At 39.1% G+C, this 15,000-nt stretch overlaps 2 pseudogenes; one reads left to right on the top strand and one right to left on the bottom strand.

The window, feature by feature from the left end:
- LOC138002178 (uncharacterized) overlaps positions 1-12,480 on the top strand; it is an 18,040-nt pseudogene extending 5,560 nt beyond the window's left edge.
- Positions 12,481-13,259: 779 nt separating this feature from the next.
- LOC138002962 (uncharacterized) overlaps positions 13,260-15,000 on the bottom strand; it is a 14,228-nt pseudogene continuing 12,487 nt past the window's right edge.

Here is a 15,000-nt window from a genome sequence, read left to right on the forward strand (position 1 = left end):
AGAGCTCTTCTCTTGACTGACGGAGAGAAGAGCTCTGGGGAACCGTGACACAAAGTGTCTTCTCATTGGTTTTCGTAGCGTCTCTAATTGGTGCATTCACGTTAGCACGAGGAGTGAGCAGGCGCCGTAAGGTTCAAATAGCCTATTTTTGGCTGTAGAAGGTCTACGGCACATGTTCTCCTACATGGAGTTTCCCAGAACCTTGGGTCGACCCGAGGCTCTGGTGACCAGAATGGGCCAGATTGGCAAAATTAGGTGGTTGGGGCCTTGGACTTTTCGCTTTGTAGATGGTCAGTTTGACATATCCTGTGCTGCTTGAAAATGAGGTCAAAGTCAGAAAGTGGAATCTGCTTGTTGGAAAAGTAATCTCTTTAAGTCCAGTTAGCTGACTAACCTCATATGCGAGAATTCAGAGTGGCTGTAGCCGTAGCTAAGATTAAGTCAGTGGCTGGCCCTCCTAAAGGGTCCTGCCGAAGTAGTTCTTGCTTGAGCTCCAACATGGCCTTCTTGGCCACGGGGTTCTTGTTTCGATTTTTCAGTTGACCAATCTCTAGCGTAATCTAGGGAAAAGTGTGGGCTGTCTAATGGATGCATCTGTATGCACAGCTGGATGAGCCCACTGCGGAATAAAACATGCCCGTCATCTCCAAGGAGCCAGGAGAATGTAAAAGACGAAGTGCATTCCCTCAGCACCAGACGAGTTGACGCAAGAGCTTAACAACGTCTGCTGCAAATGCCACCCCCACTGTATCCAGAGGTGGGGTTCAGGACTGCTCAATGCGGGCCTGGGGTGTCTGGCGGAGGAAAGCGCAGACGTGGCAGCCTTGCGTAATGCGGTCGATTGCATTATCCATATTCAAGGCGAAAAGATAGCGCTTCACTACCGACTTCAGTTGATTGCCAGAGGGTGACGTAATTGAATGTGTAACGCAGTAAGGAAGCCACCTAAAGCTTGAAGTGGAACGATGATACACTCGTCAGCTGGCGACAAGGGGTCTATGCGCTTGACGACGAGTAGTCCATCCTTGGCAATTGTGGCCAAATTTGGATAACGTTTAACATCCTTGATATTGCTAAGCTTTTTAGACGGCCTGGTGCCTTGTTCAAGATGAGCATGTGTACGCCAGAGATCGCGCATTCCGACTGGATTGAGAGCCACGCTGGCCGGTTCATAAATGGCGAGATATGTCCAGAAATGCACGCAATCGCAAGAATAACAAATATAACAAAACATTTGTTAAGTATGAACGAAAATAACGAATACAGCAAAAATAACAAATGAAGCAAAAGGCAGCAGCGTGAATATAACGAAAATAACAAATATAACGAATTTAGCGAAAATAACAAAGGAAACAAGCTACAGCAGCAAGAATAACAATTCTTAGAGGGAGACAAGGGAACTGGGGCCCCACAAATATAACGAATATAGCGAAAATAACAAATAAAGCAGACAGCAGTAGCAACAATAACAATTCTTCAAGCAAGGGGGCCCCACAAATATAACGAAAATAACAAATATAACGAATATAGCGAAAATAACAAAGGAAACAAGCCACACCAGCAAGAATAACAATTCTTCAAGCAAGAAAAAGGAAGGAGGCCCCACAAATATAACGAAAATAACAAATATAACGAATTTAGCGAAAATAACAAAGGAAACAAGCCACAGCAGCAAAAATAACAACTCTTCAAGGCGGACAAGGGAAGGGGGCCCTACAAATATAACGAATATAGCGCAAAAAACAAAGGAAACAAACGGCAACAGCAAGTTTAGAATAACAATTCTTAGGGGCAGACATGGGAAGGGGGCACCACAAATATAACGAAAATAACAAATATATCGAAGATAGCGAAAATAACAAATGAAGCAAACAGCAGCATCAAGAATAACAATTCTTCAAGCAAGAGAAGGCAAAGGGTCCCCACAAGTATAACGAAAATAACAAATATAACGAATATAGCGAAAATAACAAAGGAAACAAGCCACACCTGCAAGAATAACAATTCTTCAAGCAAGAAAAAGGAAGGGGGCGCCACAAATATAACGAAAATAACAAATATAACGAATATAGCGAAAATAACAAAGGACAACAAGCTACAGCAGCAAGAATAACAATTCTTAGAGGGAGACAAGGGAACTGGGGCCCCACAAATATAACGAATATTGCGAAAATAACAAATAAAGCAGACAGCAGCAGCAACAATAACAATTCTTCAAGCAAGGGGGGCCCACAAATATAACGAAAATAACAAATATAACGAATATAGCGAAAATAACAAAGGAAACAAGCCACACCAGCAAGAATAACAATTCTTCAAGCAAGAAAAAGGAAGGAGGCCCCACAAATATAACGAAAATAACAAATATAACGAATTTAGCGAAAATAACAAAGGAAACAAGTCACAGCAGCAAGAATAACAATTCTTCAAGGCAGACAAGGGAAGAGGGCCCGGCAAAAATAATTTCGATATTAAAAACCTTTTTACGCGACATTTGATGATAACTTATTTCCGTAAAGGTTAACTTGATTATGCCTTTGCCTTTCATATAAATATCCAGGCAGCAGGACTTTGCGCCATTATAATAAGCTTGTGTACATATTTTTTACGACAGGCCGACAACCGAGTATGCCACTTATTTACCATTCGCCACGTTATTTGTATCATAGACGACTTTGCCTTACAAAAACAAGGCGACAAAAGATAGACAATAGAAGAGCTCATACATACTAATGAATCATTGATCAGCGATTGTGTTTATGCTCGTTTGCGCGTGATTTGTATGCAGGTTTTTTGCTCATATTTGGTTCGCTTATCGCCGAGTTGCATTGTGTAATGATCACTCCTGGAATTTTGTATGCTATATTTAGCGAAATATTAGTTCTGTCATTTCGCAGTCTTTCGTATTGCGTTTGTTAATCCTTAATGGGTTGGTGAATGAATAAACAGAAATAAATATTGTCACCCGGACTTCATCAGTGACGTGGCGGGAATTATTTTTGCAGGACGCAATGTAAGTACTATTTGATAATCAACACAAAGGGCACATTAATTAATACAGTATACGCCAATAACACTTAAAACGGAACGCAAAGCTTTTAATTTGGGCCAGTGACTAATAACTTAGCCCCTATTGCGTTCGATAGAACGCAGTTCCAATGCAGACTGAATTGAGATTTTTGGGACAACCCGTGCCTCGATCGTCGGACTCCAAATTGTGCAAATAGCGCTTATAAACAGTATGTACGTCTAAACACCCATTTTAAATCGTTTCGCTTTCAGTAACTGCGTGGCTCGCATGTTTAGTCGGATTGCTCGCATGTTGACTCCTGCCTCGAATGGTTTACAGCCATGGCTCGCACGGGTCGCAAGCGCGCACGTTGTCCATACTCGTTTTAAGATAGTACAGGTACCGGGCAGTGTTGTGTATTGTCTGGGATGTTCGTTAATGAGGGCACTGATTGCAGTGTTGTACTGTAGTTGGGCATCACTCCATCAGCTTCCAAAATCTCCTATTCTAAACCATAAAATGCTAAATCTCGTTGGCTTAATTTTTTTTTCAATATCGTTCATTTGATTTTGTGTATATTTGAAGAAACCCCTCCCCTTCTTCATCTTTTTGCTACGTTTGTTATTATTGGCAGGAAAGCCAGGAATAAAAAAATTGTGCTTTACTTTCCATTACAATACACCAGATGCCCACCATTAGCCAACTGACAGTACCGTAGAATTCCAAAGGTAACGGCTTCCAGAAAGTAGTGGCCCTTTGAGAAATATTACTCAACTCCAATAAAACTGTGTAATATTTCAAGCAATAATTTAGATCGACGTATGTACATGTAAAGTGTACATGTACATTTACACCTGTACATGTAAAGTGACAGATGTCCAGATAGGTGCTTCACTGTTCTGTTGTTCTTTTTCAGTCTCCTCAGACGGAAATTTGCTGAAAGAAGACTTCCACAAACCCCACAGTGCGAGGGTGGCAATATGAACTTGGTGTTATTTGGTTTTGATACAGGTTTCTATAATCATCTTCCTTACAAGTCATTATTTCTAAAACATCAGTTTTGTTTTATGCATTTATTTAGCCATTGAAGATTTATATTCCAGATGTATGAAAAATGGATGTAGCAAATGAATAATTATGGAAAATTGGAGAAGTTGTTTAGTCATGTACATGTTCATCCCCAGCCTGTTGACCAAAAAAATAATGTGGAAAAATTGCTGTCATAGCCGGTCCCCATTTTATATTTAACTCTTTTACATTAAACTGAATGAAAGCACTTGGAGCTTGGAAGAACATGTACATTTACACTGTAATAATAATGATGATAACAACAACAACAACAACAACAACAACAATAATAATAGTAATAATAATAATAATAATAATAAAAATAGTAAACTTTATTAGAACTTCACAATAGTTGCTTACAAAATTTAAAAGGCTAAAAGAACATTTGAGTAATTATTAACATTATTATTATTATCATCATTATAAATTGTTAAAACAGTAAGAATAGCAAATTATTAAATCATTGATATATACAAGCCTAACAAATAACATCTCCAAACAGGTAAGAACTTTTGATTTACAGGCAATATTATAAATTTCTCTATTTTTATACATTTATATAAAATATAACTAACCAGTAAAAATTACTCAGAAAGAAAAAAAAAAGAATTAAAAAGTCATTTAGCATGAGATCTAGCAAGTTCAACCTCTACATCAATGTCTTTGACATTATTTGTTCTCCTCCTATTTGATCTGGAGCCTCTGAGGCAGAGAAGCGCTGATCTTAAGATAGAGAAGGAAACTTTTCCTCTTATCCACGTCAATGTCTTTGCATAGTCTTCGCCTTTCTCTACGGATATCAGTTCTGCGAGTCGGCTATGATATCTTAAGCATTCGCGTCCCATACCTCCTGTTGTGGTGAATACTAGTGGCGTAAAGGACGCTTGTTCAACTTCCAGGACTCGTCTTTCATACATTCTTTTCTTCTCGTTTTCATGAAGGCGATACACTTGTTCTGGCGTACGATCTTTATATGAGTCGGCGTTTGGATGGCATACTCTTATATCAAAAAAGGTCGACTTCTGTCTCTCCCAAAATCCACGTGCATGGATGTCGAGGCGGGCGTCACAGGCCAAATTTGCACCGCTGTTTAAAGTCTCTCCGGTAATAATAATAATAATAATAATAATAATATGGAGGAGGAGGAGTTGAACCCAGAACTTCTGAGAACAAATCTACATAGCAGTAGGGTGGAGGATTAGAACCAGGCACCTCCAGATTGGCCACACTGCCTCCCTTAAAGTTTTAAACAACAATATACTCGTTTTGCTGCACATACACTGTATCATTAAGCCCTTGGGTAAATAAAACGTTAATCAGTGAAAGCTAGTGTAAAAATAATATTAAATAATAATAACAATAATAGTAATAATATAATAATGATGATGATGATGATGATGATAATAATAATACTGTTTTGTCATCATTTATTAAAGTGGTTAATCATTGTCTTAAATTCATTTTATAGTTTCGCCACCTTCAAAATCTGTTGAGATTGCAGAAGTAAAAAAGCTGGAAGGATTTACCACCAAAGTTGTTCTCCAAGGTGGCTGGTTACAAGGCATTGTGAATGGAGAATACGATGTGTATGATCCAGAGCTCACAGATGACATGGTTGACTCAAAGGAAGTGGAGGATCTTTGGATGGCACACATAGATGTCAATCCAGATGACATTGAGGCAATCAAGTCCTATGGGACAGTGTTATACACTCATTATACCGGCCCCAAGGTTAATTGTACTTTTGTTTGTATAAACGTGATCTTTCCTCACCTTGACAGGTGTTTGCCTGATTTGTTCTTGAAGAGGTTAGGGTATGCTATTTGAGGTAATTGCTGATCTGTAAAACACAAAAATTGGTTTAAAGAGGACTCATAAGGCTAAAATGATCTCTTTTAGTGTAGCTTTTCTGGTTAAAGTTACCTAATGTGGGTCTGCAATCCATACGAAGTATGTAGGGCTCTCATGAAGAGCTGTGACATATAATGGAAGGGTTGTGTGGAGTTACCAAGTAAAGTCTTAATTGATCTTGGGAAAATTATCAAGCAGCCCAGATTGACCTGCTTACCAGCAATTCACAAAATTAACCTAAACGTGTTTAAAATTTCTGAAAGTGATCATGATTGCTAACCATCTCTCAAAGGTTTACTCGGCAGCTAAGATCATGCAACAACAACAACAACAACAATGCTTTATTTACTCTAACAACTAAAAGACACATTTACATGGCAAGTGACAAACTACAGTAAATTAAGAAATACATATGCTTAAAGTTGAGCCAGGAGAACAAAAGAACCTTGCAGTTTTCGAGTTATTCCCCTGTCTTTTACGTGCAAAACAAAATAAGATTAAAGTGTAAAGAGAAGAGTACAAACACAAGGAGACAGACCGAACCATATGAGCAGTAGATATTCGAAAGAAGTTAATGATCAAAATGTTAGATATTTCATGAAGTTTCAAGTTGGTCAGAGAAGAGATACAATTTAATTTGTTTAGAAAATTGGTAGATATTAAGATTTTTCATATAAGGAGGAATATTATGTCAAAAAATGGAAGCCATATAGGATATAGTTTGTTTCCCAGTGCAGACATTTCACACACTTGTTTTCCAAACAGTGATACAAATTTTGTGGCTTCCAGGATGTACATATTTACTGTAGATCTGTCTTTGTGCACTTTTGAATTCCCTCTAAGGCAGGTTTCCAAGATTGCACCTATACACTACACTGATTATTGAAAGAATTCTCCTGCTAACATTCTGATACAGCATAACAGTTGTCGAAGAGCTACATGCAGTACATCAGTACAAGAGTTGTTAGTTGACAATCTCAGATGAGGGTTTTTTGTTGCTGCAGTGGTTGTTAAATGATGGAAGATTACAAAGAAGGATATTTAATGGTGTGGGCAAACTATATGTCTCCTTGCAACTCTATCGCTGGGCTATACTTTCAGGGTACTTGTGACGTCATATCAGTTACCATGGCAACGCACAAGGTGCTCAAAAACGTCCACTAAATTTCAGTTTTTGTAAATTATCTGAAAAACTGATTCGGTGACCTACCATTTTCATCTCTTTGTTGGAAAGTTCCCTAAATTCTTTAACTTTTCAGACAGTATTGCAAAAAGTTATCTAGTAGAATTAAATACATATTTAAAAATGCGATTTATAGCTTACAGAAAATTCTACTAGATAAGTTTCTCTGAAACTTTTATATTTGAAGTGCCAACGTGAATGGTGCGTGCATGCAAAAAATCAACATAGGTCACCGAGCAAAATTTCGAGCTAAAAACAAATGTTATTTTTCTGCAGATTTTATTTCTGGTTGGCGCAGATTTTACGCAAGACTTAACTTCTGGTGTGCTAATTTCGAGTCATTGAGCTGACGCGTGTGTTTGTGTGCGCGCGTGCAGCTAAAAACCCTTTCGAGCCTCCTTAAGAGAAATATGTCAATTCAGAAAATAAACATATGTCCCCCAGACGAGAGATTTTTTCTATGTCCCCCAACCCTTCTGGAGATTCCATTTGAGCTTCATACATTTCGTCAACTTTTTTGGTCTTCGAGAGCCCCCACCCCCCAGGAAATTCTATTACCTTCTGTCAGGGAGAGTATATATATTTTCTGGGACAAACTGCACAATGTCTTTTTAGTCAAAGTTGACAACAATTCCACATTTCTGTCTGTTCTAGGTTGGGTGCAAGGCTCGTTTGAGCCGCCGAGGAAGTATGTACCATCATGTGTATATCAACTCTGCAGGGGTTTCAAGAGAGAATCTGGATCAAATGAATGCTGCACTGGAAAACCAACAGATGTTCAGCTTAGAGAGTGAACAGAAGCAGGATTTCATCACCTTAGACACAGTAGAGGTCGAAAAGTAAGAGAGCGATTTTCTTTATCAAAATTTAGCTTTTATCCTTGAGATCTGCGTGCAAGTCTCAGTAGCATCTTATTCTATCTCTTAAGAAGGCAGTTACCAAGGTGGCGTGACGTGCAAATAGTGGGCATACGCTCAGGGACAGTTTTATTAGCTTTCATCCTTGAGTTCTATGTGCAAGTCTCAGTATCATCCTATTCTATCTGTTAAGAACGCAGTTACCAAAGTGGCGTGACATGCAAATAGTGAGCAATGCACTCAGGGACAGTTTTATTAGCTTTCATCCTTGAGTTCAATATGCAAGTCTCAGTATCATCCTATTCTATCTGTTAAGAACGCAGTTACCAAAGTGGCGTGACGTGCAAATAGTGGGTATGCACTTAGGAACAGTTTTATTAGCTTTCTTCCTTGAGTTCTATGTGCAAGTGTCAGTATCATCCTATTCTATCTGTTAAGAACGCAGTTACCAAAGTGGCGTGTCATGCAAATAGTGGGCATGCACTCAGGGACAGTTTTATTACCTTTCTTCCTTGAGTTCTATGTGCAAGTGTCAGTAGCATCCTATTCTATCTGTTGAGAATGCAGTTACCAAAGTGGCGTGTCATGCAAATAGTGAGCTTGCACTCAGGGACAGTTTTATTAGTTTTCATTGCAAGTCTCAGTAGCATCCTATTCTATCTGTTAAGAACGCAGTTACCAAAGTGGCGTGTCATGCAAATAGTGGGTATGCACTCAGGGACAGTTTTATTAGCTTTCGTCCTTGAGTTCTATGTGCAAGTGTCAGTAGCATCCTATTCTATCTGTTAAGAAGGCAGTTACCAAAGTGGCGTGACATGCAAATAGTGAGCATGCACTCAGGGACAGTTTGAATTTGTACGTTTCATGGATGATTATCACGTGAGTTAAGTTGCTTGTAAGATTATTGCATGTAGAGTTTCCAATTTTTCAAGCAGGTGTTGTTTTACGGAGGTACAAGCTATTTTAGGGATTGCCATGTTGCCATTTTGCACGTTTTGGAAAATTAAATGTGCTAGATTTTTGAAAAGGTCTCTGTTTTCCAACTACAAACAAACAAGTAAGAGAAAGTACCGTTGCAGTGCCCAAGAAGGGTTCATCATTAGGAAGAAATGGACAGAAAAATGGCAACCATTTCTTTAATACTCATAGTTTTTGCCATAAAGTCGTTAATAATGTAAGTGCTAATAACTTATAATTATTTTTATCAACCAATTTGAAAAAAAAAAAAGATGTTTTGTATTATGTTTCAGGAAGCAATGTTGGCGGGCAATGCACCATGGAAGGATGATACTTCCTTATCAACCAACTGGAGATGGGCACTTGATGGCTACAAACCTAGCAAAATATTTTCGCGTCAAATTTGCTCTCATTCCAAGGCCCCCTGATGGTACAATGCTGCATAATGTCAGCTTTAAAGTTTTTAAGGTTGAGAATGTGCCTCCATTCAAAAATGATCCTGACAAGAAGACAGAGTTGAAAGCTCTAGCAGTAGAAACACCTGATTTATTTGCAGGTAATGGAATCCACAGAGGGGTGATAGACAGGGGGCAGGGAAGGATTAGGGGTGGGAGGGACTGTTGGATGTTTAATAATGAAATTCCTAAAAGGGCATTGAGCATATAAAGTCTCAGTGCATTTTGCAATGCACAATTTATTGGTTGATAGAGCTAAAAAATGCTGATACTTAAGTAAAACCTATAGAATATTAGCCTGTGAGCAGGCTCCAGTTGGAAGGGTCTGACCTCAGCTGGAAGGGCCAAGAAGGAAGTGGTTGAGAGTGACGTGGCTGTGACGGGGGGGGGGGGGGAGCAGGTTGGGGGTTGGGATGTCTTCTCTTATTTCCACCCTCTTTCTTCCCGTTTTCTCTTCACCCCATCAACAAGAGAGCCAGGTCACAGGCAAATATAATATAAAACTTGAACAGTATGGTTATCTTTTATAAGCAAGACTTGAAAGGAGTCACTGAGGCATCCTGGTGCCTGGTTGTTTGTATTGATTGTATAGTAAGATGACACCTCCACATTTGGGGCACTTCATCATTATAGGAATACAACTGTACAGGGGATCTGGGGTAGGGGAGTGTGGGTGTGGTCTCACATGAGGTCTCTTGCATGTTGGTCTTAGTATCTCAAGTCTAAGATGGAGATTGCATTTTGTATACAAATGTTGATTGTAAATGTTGTAGAAGTTAATCCAAATAGTTCTACCAGTGGAAAAAGAGATGTTTGGTGAGATATCAGTAGTCATATACATGTCTATTTATCTGTGGGTGAAAATTAATTTCAAGCTTGAGAAGGCGTGACAAAAATAGCTATATAGGTAGAGCAGGTGTACACTATAAATAGCGCTTTATAGGGTGCTGTGGTTTTGACCTTGTCCTTGTCCATACATAGTGCAGTACCTTAAAAGCGAAAACTGCTAAACAAATACACAAATAGTTGGTGCCTTATTGCTGTTTTGTCTTTATAATCACCTCCATCAAGCATACATTTTACCAGTCAGTGGGCCAGCAACTGCATATGTGGTAGTTAATGGATAGCTGCGTGCTGTGGTGTACATTTTGCTAGTGACAGTCGAACATTATTCGCTCACGTTGTTGGTTATTTGCTTGTCGCAAAAGGCCCCCCTTATGCAATTCCAACCTTCCAAGCCCACAGGGTTGAGCTGGTAACACCCTCACGTCATCGGAAGTTTTACAGAGCTGTGGATGGTACAGGTGATGCACTTGTGATTGAAGTCACTAATAACGAAAAGTTTCCAATCCATATCTGTGTACCAGGCGGACGGCTCCATTGTGGTCTTGTATCCACCAAAAAAGGTAAGTAAGAATTTTTAGACTACGAGTAGTCCCTCTTTCGCTAAGTCCGTCCTGCGTGGCGCGAAAGAAAATCGCGAAGAAAAAATGGCCGCGTGAAATCCTGGGGGCGAGAAGCAGGCACGAGGAGGGACTACCACCTAAGCCCAAGAGTGAATTTTCGGTGAAGGATTTCTTATCTTGACGTCCTCTCATTGTCGCCTGTAGTCAATAGTTGAGGGAGATGTTTTGAATAAAATCGCTCTTTTATTCAAGTCGCAAGTCAAAATCATGCCGTGAGAAGTGTATCTTCATCCCTGTGTTTGCTAGGTGAAACTGCTTAAGAAGTTTGGAAAAGCAGACGGCAAATATTCAGTAAAAGAGGCATCTTGTAACGTGTTTTTCTTGGGAAATTTTCAAATGCAGAGTTGAGCCGAGAATTTATATTATGTATTTGACAGAGGAGATCATCCAACTTTAGTGACATGTTTGCCGATTGCAGCGGGAAGTTTGAAGTCCGGTCCAATCTTTCAATGGACGGGAGAAAGGCCAAGCTCAGTCAATTCATCCTTTTTTGGTTTTCTTTTTCTTGTACATGTATATTGATTTACCTTCGCTTATCCCATAGGGAGCCACTGAAGTTCTTAAACCTGGTGAGTCAGCAACAGAGATAAGGCGCATTCTCCTTCACCCTGATACAGTCCGTCGCATGGTGGAGCCAGATTTTAATGTTGAAAGACCTGACGGATGCAATGATGCCTTAATATTGTATGCTACTACAGAGCAGACGGTTTATGAGCCACTGACCCAGGGGGCTGTAGAACTGAGTCCACATCTGAGCACCAGAGGGATTAATAGTCCTCACGTATGTATAAATAAACAGTTTTCTTGAAAGGGAATTGTTGGGGCGTAGTTGCAGAATTGCTGGGGATATCCTGCAATGTGCTCCAAGTTTTCATCATCTAGAGGAGATAACAATTTGTATGAAAATTTATAATAGAGAGATGTTTTTGTACATTTTGTTTTGCCAGCAGGGCTAACATCAAAAATAACTGTAGGGGGTACTAAAGATGAACTAGCAAGTACCTGTATCTTGTACAGGAGGGGGAGCAGTGTGTATTAATAGAGATTCCTTTCCGCCAGGGAATCTGATAAAAATGATAGCAGGTAACTCGATCCATTGTGGACAAGCAGGTTATGTATCCTGCAGCGATAGATAACCACTTTGAGAAAAGCGTTCTTTAGTGTTGTTTTCTTACAATGTTGGGTGTGTAAGAAGGTAGGGGAGTAGGGGGATTTGGGGTCCCATTCTCCTATAGAGAAAGAGGTTTCCATCTAAGAGAGTGGCCGTACAAGTTACAGAAAAAGGGGAGGGGAAGGAGGGGTTATGAAATGGTTTAAATAACAAGCAAGTCAGCCAGATTTCTCTCTGTTATGAAGTGTTTAGTTTAGTGCCTGGCTACAGCCTGGTTGATTGTCAAACTTGTTCATAATTGACAGGGATTGTTAACTCTACAAAAGATTCTTGTCACCTATCCTTAAGATATCTCTCTGTTGTTTATTCTAGGGATGGCGTCTAGCTTCCGTCAAAGAGTTTCGAGATGCTTTGGAATCCTAGGCCATGGAGAGGGAGAATGTGCGTGGAAATCTTAAATGGCTGACCATGAAACGGGAAATTAGAGTGCTCTACAACAAAGACCAAGAACCTGTGTCGTAAACGGTTGTAAAGCGCCCCCTCCCCCCAACCCCCAGAACCACTTTGAAAACAAAACATGTCAAGGGAGGGAGGAAGGGAAGAAAAGTAAAAGATCGACCTATCTTAATCTTGCCTGAAGACCCTAATACATGTAACTCTTCACTTTTTAATCTATGCATATATGTTTCAGCGCTTAAGATAATTTGTCGCTCACATGCGAGGTAAAACGCTTAAATGCTGTTTGTTGCTCATGAATCCTAACTGGCAGAGCAACTGGTCATTTTACAAACGCGGATGATTAGGTACTATCGAGAATTTGCACCTGAGAACAGCGGAGATCAAGCCCATCGTTGTTCCCTGATCGCTATTGCACACGTCTAGCTGTGTGAGCTATTTTAGGGAAGGTGGGGACAAGGGCCCTCTTCAGACCCCAAACAAGCTATCAAGAGGTCGGGGTGGGACGGCATGGGACGAGGGGTGAGTTGGGGGGGAGGAAGAGACGAGGAAGGGAGGGGGAGCACAATACAGACAATACAATTTATGGTTTTGTCCTTGAAGTCCAAATTAATTTTCGGTTGAATGCTTCAGCGGGGATTTTCGCATTGCCGCAGAGCTTCTCTTTAACACTCAACTTCTCATGGCGTCTTTAGAGAGAAATGCCAGTGATTATAATTACAGAAGAGTATTTGACATGAATACGCTGCAGTGCAGTACAAAACGAGCTTTTGTACCCACGGCTTGTGAGGGCGGTAGTAGAATTCTTTTCCATTTTTGTCCCAATCTTTATTGACTTGAAAGAAGTCAAAGCCAAGAAATGTTTGTCTATCACAAAATAAATGTCTGAACTTAAAGCAGGGTGAATAAAAGCATTTGTTTTACTTGACTTGCACATTTAAGAACAAGCAAGTCTTTGCATTATTAATTTAATAGGGTAAACTATCTCACTGTTAAGATGTAACGTTCGAGAGGCTTTATCAAACTGAAAGAAGATTTTGATCTGGACGATTCAACTGCTGCTAATGTTTTTGGTAACATTTAATCACATTCATATGAAACCTTTATTAGGAGTTTTCAGTTTAAACTATTAGCGGATATTATTTTTACTAATTATCGTCTTGCTAAAATAGGTTATGTCCCGAATGATCTGTGTACCTTTTGTGAGAAAGGATCAGAAACGGTTCATCACCTATTTTATGCATGTTCTTTCTCCCATCGTTTTTGGAAACATCTTGAAAACTTCTGGTTTATGCTCTCAGGAAAGTATGTAGAATTCACCTTGAAAGATGTTTTTGTCGGTAGACAAGTTGGAGAATCCGACCAATTACTTAACTATCTGTTCATTCTGGCTAAACTTCATATTTGGAATTGTCGTAAACGTAAAGTACCCCCAAATTTGGAAATTTTTAAGGCAATGCTGGATGTGAAATACAGAACGGAAATGTATCTTGCCTCTAAGAATAATAAGGTAAAACAATTTCAGGCTAAATGGAAATTTTATATCAATGTTAGAGATACTTACTAGGTATAATTATTAGTTGAAGTAATGAAGGTGTTATTAGTGACCTGTTAATAATTGCAGTGTACTTAACGTTATAACTGTAAATAAAATGTGGGAAACAAAAAAAAAAAAAGATGTAACTTTGCAAACAAAAGCTGAAAAGCATTTGCTGTGAACCCAGTTTATAAATTCCCCAGTCATGCCATGACTACTACTTTTTGTTACACAAATAAGTTTTAACAATTATTCTTTTAAATGTAAAACAGTATGTTCGATGTTCAACATCCATTGTCAGGTAATGACAAGGGAGTAAATAAAGTGCGCAAAACAGAAACGAAGCAAGTCGAATAACTCCGCGCTGATAATGTAAAAAACAGTTGCTACAGAATTCCTATGTTGCCTTTAGTTTTACTTTCATTTATGGTGGCCCAAAAACCTAACAAAAATTGTAACTAGGAATAAATTTTGTTGTCAACTTCTCACAGTATCCCTATTTCTAGGAGTTGTTATCCACGAATCGATGCTAATAATTTATAGAGTGATCTTTAAAAGATCTTTAACTCATAATTTAAAACACTTTAAAATTGGTTAATATTTAGGATCCCACTTAACATTATTGCTTTCATTGTAATTGCTTTTATTATTATTTTAAGTGCCCCCATAAAGCTTTTCTTAGAAAAAAGGATAAATACCTTGAAACCTTACTCACTTCACACAGTTCGTTGGTAGAAAAAGAGTTCGTTGTTTGTTCGTTTTTTCACTGGTTGGATCACTCATTCTCTTCGTTCCGTTCGCTCGTACTTACGTTGATTGATTCCTTTCATTACATTCATTCTTTTCGTTCGTTCGTTTATTCGCTTCGCTCTTTCGTTGGTTCGTGGCTTGGTTCGTTTGTTTGTGTAAGTACACCTAGAGGTTAGACTAACATGTACGCATAACAATTCAACAAACCTTCACTGGTTCAAAACCAGTGGAAAAAAACCACCTATACAAATTTATGTCGACAGATTCAAACGTTTGATAACGTTACACTAATAACCACT

The sequence above is a fragment of the Montipora foliosa genome, chromosome 5 (genome assembly GCF_036669935.1).
Source record: "Montipora foliosa isolate CH-2021 chromosome 5, ASM3666993v2, whole genome shotgun sequence".
NCBI lineage: Eukaryota > Metazoa > Cnidaria > Anthozoa > Scleractinia > Acroporidae > Montipora > Montipora foliosa.